This window comes from Echinops telfairi, unplaced genomic scaffold, assembly GCF_000313985.2.
Source record: "Echinops telfairi isolate 266 unplaced genomic scaffold, ASM31398v2 ScPeMD7_9;HRSCAF=40, whole genome shotgun sequence".
NCBI lineage: Eukaryota > Metazoa > Chordata > Mammalia > Afrosoricida > Tenrecidae > Echinops > Echinops telfairi.
This window is the reverse complement of record NW_022103906.1, coordinates 14,947,173-14,951,909: the sequence shown is the minus strand read 5'-3', so window position 1 is coordinate 14,951,909 and position 4,737 is coordinate 14,947,173. Positions and strand designations below refer to the sequence as shown.

The window sequence follows — 4,737 nt, the reverse complement described above, 5'->3', positions numbered from 1 at the left end:
TCAACACATTGTATATATTTAAGAAGCGATTAGATTGGATTTTAATTTAAAATACATCTTTGTGCCATTCACGTTGGAAGATCTTTGCGGTTTGTATTTCCCTGGGCTTCGCGGCCAGGCTCCTGGCCCTCAAGTCTCCATTTTAGGACAAAAGGAAGAGAGGTTAAGAACATGAAAGGGTGAGCCTTTAGAGACTTGCTGATAACTTCACTGCTGATCTGGAACATTCTCTGCTCTCAATAAGGCCTGCTGATTTCCCAGGCCACCTAAATTTGGTGCGCACACATCTCCTCTGGAGACCAGGGCACATCCCAAAGCAGGGCATGTTGCTTAGAATAAAGCCCCTTTGATGTTCTTTTTGTCTTGTTCTGTGTCTACATTTGGGATGCAATTAAAAATATTTTAAAATAACGAGTCAAATTGATGGAGAGCTTGGGGGGGGGGGCGCAGGAGAACAAAACAACAACACCAAAATGAAAAGAATTGTAGATGGCACTTAAGAGAAAACAAATCTTTATTAGGATATCATTCTCATTATCATCATCATTATTATTGACATACTCATCACTGTGAATCAGCCAGCCACCAAGCCCCCAACACAGACAACCAGCCCAACCCCTCAGTCAGCCTATGTTGACTCACAGGGTTCTAAAACCACCCACAGAGTGGATGAGGAAGGGAGGCTCCATCTGTCCCAGGGAGAAGGCTTTGCAGCTGCCCCCAGAGAACTCTATTCTGAGGTTGGAATAAAAGGGTGGGGTGGTGGAGTAAGTATTATGTAAGGTTCAATGCAGGGAAAAGAGAAATTTATTTCCCTGTAGACTATAGATGGGTAGATTGTGTGCATTTCAGTGTCTTCCTATATTAGCATCAGCAATGGATTTAGTTATGTGATAAATGTATGTATGTATGGACATATGCCTACTGAGAATGTGTTCGTGCACCAAGTATTATTTCTCTGGCTAAGGAGCCCCATGTGTCCATGACCCCCTCCCTGCCCTGGTGGTAAGAGAAGTAAATTAGAGGAATTTACCTTTGTCCCTGTTAAAGGATCAATTTCTCTTCTGCTTAAGCAGAGATCTGTCTGGACTGTCTCTGGCAGGGGAAAGAAGAATATTATGGATTTTTCCTTTGATACATTAAAAAAACATCTTCAAGTATCTGATACAGTCACCCTAACCAACACGTGAGAGCTACAGGAGCTTCAGAAATATCATGACCACGATGATGGTGGTACATGGAAACCAATGTTCCTATGAGTACACTTTGTGTACTCAGTCAGCTGTCATAAAGCACCCTACATTAAAAAAAAATGTTTCCCCACCCCCTCATGTAAATCATAGAATGTAATTAGAGTGATTTTGAGAGATGGAAGATGATGTTAAGAGTTAAAAAATACCTTGAAGGGGCAGAAAACGATACACTTCTTACACAAATACTGGTGGACATCAATAGACTCCCCAACAGAGACATCAGGAAGATCAGAGGTGATCTTTGGTGAACACAAAAGGTCTTGAAATCATACAAGGGTCAGAGTGGTCCGTTCATCTTTTTATACCCCTACCATTCTTGGTCCTGAAAGCGCCGCCTCCCTCATCCCCCACTACATGAAGACACCTTTTTCGACCAGAATTCGCAAACACAGGAACGTATTCATACTGAAGCACATGGACCCAGCAATCCAGGGCGCTCCCCTAACAAAGCGTTCTGGAACAAGAGTTTATATAAGCAGTCAAAATAGAAAACCTGTCCCCCTCATTATCAGTTATTTGTGGCAGGAACATGGTAGGCCTTGTCTACAGGTGCCTGTGGTTTAGGCTCTCAGGGGAAGGGTGCTAAGTGTCCACTTTACAGGGACAAGACTTGGGGAAGCACGTGAAGATTTTATTGGAGGGCGGATCAGCTGAAAGGTACATCAAGGTCTGGCAGAAAAGCAATTACTGAGAAAGGCTCGCTAATGTGGACCATTGTGGTGCGAAGAATTTGGTCATTAGAAGCTTTCACTATGCCTGACAAAGCCTAGAGCACCTTCTTAGTGAGGGTGGGGGAGTAGAAAGATTCACACTCCCCACAGCAAGTCTGCTTTCCTTTTCAGGAATCCATCTGAAGAGCCAAAGGGCAGAGGGTCCACCGGCCCTCAGGAGGAGGTGTATTTGAATGCCAGGGCTGCTTTTAGGACAACCCTTGCTAAGGTTAAGAGTTCAGAGAAGCAGCTCTTCCTTTCTGTCCTATAGCCAAGCGTGCCTTCCGGGATTGAGGGAAGTATAGTGCCTGCAGCTCACACAACTGATGATGTGCACTGCAACCTTTTCTCTGCAGGGATGAACAGGTTCCCAGTACGTTTCTGTAGGCCTAAAGGTTCTAGGAGTGCCTGCCTAGGTGGGGTGTGGCACAGTTAAGCTCTGCCTTTGGGGACTCCAAACCTTCCCTTTGGAGTGCAAACGAAGAAAGCTAAAACAATTACTCAAAGATTGGCACACAGTAGGTACCCAATCTTTTGTAAGGAAATGAGACCAGGGAAGAGAGTGGGTATGGGGTATTGGCCCATAGTATCACTGAAAGCTAATTCAGTCAGGGGACTAGATTGAGGCTTTGGAGAGGGCCTAGGTAAATTGGCTTTGAGACTCTGAGGACCGATTAGTGTGTTAAGAATCAAACCAAAAGGGGACTACAGGCCCTTGACTACCCGCCTAACATCCCTCAAAAGACAGGCCTCTGTCATGTGTGGGGGATGGGCTGCAGCAGGCTTCCTGGGTAGGAAGAACCAGCCCTTGCCCCTCCTCCACTTGTTCCACCTAAAATTAATGGGTTTTGGTTTTGCCACTAGCTACTGCAGCCTGAAGGTGCATGCCGAACTGGAGATGGGATGTGACTGCGCTGAGGCACAGGGGGGCCTCTAGGGCCAGCTGCTGCTCTAGGACTAGTGATGAGGGGGGGAACAGGCTGTTCAGGGTGAGGAAGGCTTAATCGTTCATACCCTGTCTGCCTCTCTGATACAAGTCTTTCATCAGCCCTCCACACTGCACACATTCAGTGTGGACACCTGGTAATTGAGTCTCTCCCTTCCTCGGTGCATCCTGGATCTCTGCCTAACCCAGCAATAACAGCCACATTGAGGCCCTAAGAGCTGTCACTATGCCTTCAGCCCTGACAGAGCTTGTCAATCCTCCTGGAGTGAGTACCTTCTTCCGTGCACATCCCAAATGACTGCCTTCAGCCTGACAGTTCTACTGCAAAGGGTGGCACCCTGCTAGCCCCTCCCTTCCAAGCCCCTCTAGTCCAGGCTTCTACAGGGCAGGGTTCTTTTTTTCTTTTTTAAGGGCAAACCGAAAGTTAAACTCAGAACAAAAACGCAGCCACTGAGGAAGGTCTGTATGCCCCATGTACAATGCACGCGGAACCCAGAGAAAAACAGGCACACAGAATCATGCCCTGGTGTGTTACGAGGCGCCCCCTCCCCCCATCATCTGTGCAGACACAGAACTGTGCTTCTGTCACAGAATCCGCTCCAGTTATCCTCCGTGAGGCGGTTTGCATCTCTGAGTCCCGGTCTCTCAGGAGCCCATACCTCCCCACCCCGAGGGCTCCTGTGTGGGGCAGCCCAGCCAGTAGGAGCCAGCGACTTCTCCTGCCCAGAATCCGCAGCGCTGAGCTCTGCGGAGGGCGCCGAGGCTGGGCTGTCACTCCTCGCTCGCTCGGCGGGCCCTCGCGGACCGACGGTGCTCAGCCAGCCCCATTCTTGGCATTCACCGCGTGCCTTAATTGTATGGACATTTAAATCAAGGTCCGCTGTGAACACGGAGAGAGAGGCCTTTCTCCTGGCGAAGGAAGGGACGAAGAAAAGGCAGAAGGCAGGAAAGGTGACAAGAAAGGACGGGGGAGAAGATGGAATGAGAAAACGGGGGTGGGGTGGGGGAAGATAATAAAGAGCGGTGGCGGTGCGTGCGCACTGACAGCGGGGAGAGGGCTGGGTGGGGGTGGGGAGAACAGGGAGCAGAGGACCACAGCATCCTCCCTACCGCAGCTCCCCCAATCGCACAGACAATGAGCTAACAGCGGCGTCTTCCAGAGGCTCTTTGTTCTCGCACATCCTTTCGAATCCAGGCTTTGCCCTGCAAAGCGGAGAGGGTGGAGGGTTGGGATGTGAGTGGAAGTGGAAGGCAGAGGGGTTCCTCCCCCGAGTTAATTACCCCAAATCCTCTCGTCCCTCTCTCCGCGCCTCACTTCCCCTGCAGCTCCAGACAATGAGAAAACACCCACCCCACCGCCGAGAGCCCTACCCACCCATTTCGCCTTCGGCTCGGCGCTGGAAAACGGAGGGGGACGAGCAATGGGAAAGGCTGCGGGCGCTTGGCGGCGGCTGTCAGGGCAGGACGCGAGGTGGTGGGCTTTACCTCGAGCGCCGGGTGCAGGCGCCTCGACCCGGGCGTGCGGTGCCGCAGAGGCGGTACGGCCGCCGTCCGGGGCCGGGATCCGGGAGATCAGCCTTCCGGAACTCGCCTGCTGCAGTCCTCTCGCTCAGGTCCCAAGTGGTGGAGGGGAAAAGGAAAAGGAAGAGAGAGAGAGAGAGAGAAAAAGAGAGAGAAAAAACAGAAGGGTGTGTGTGGAAGAGACCATAAGAGCGAGGCCCATCTGGCCCCTCATCAGCTTTGTCAAGTCTTGCATACGCTAAAATGCTAATGACCTAGATAGCTCATGCAAAATGCAGCAGGGAGGGAGGGAGAGTGGGAGGGAGGA

At 50.5% G+C, this 4,737-nt stretch overlaps 1 long non-coding RNA gene across 1 annotated transcript; it reads right to left on the bottom strand.

The window, feature by feature from the left end:
* Positions 1-496: 496 nt before the first annotated feature.
* LOC123521277 lies at positions 497-4,721 on the bottom strand. The gene is made up of 2 exons (XR_006679747.1): positions 4,395-4,721; positions 497-4,112 (listed from the first exon to the last, which is right to left on the bottom strand). It is a non-coding gene; the product is annotated as an uncharacterized LOC123521277 (long non-coding RNA).
* Between the last annotated feature and the right edge of the window lie 16 nt (positions 4,722-4,737).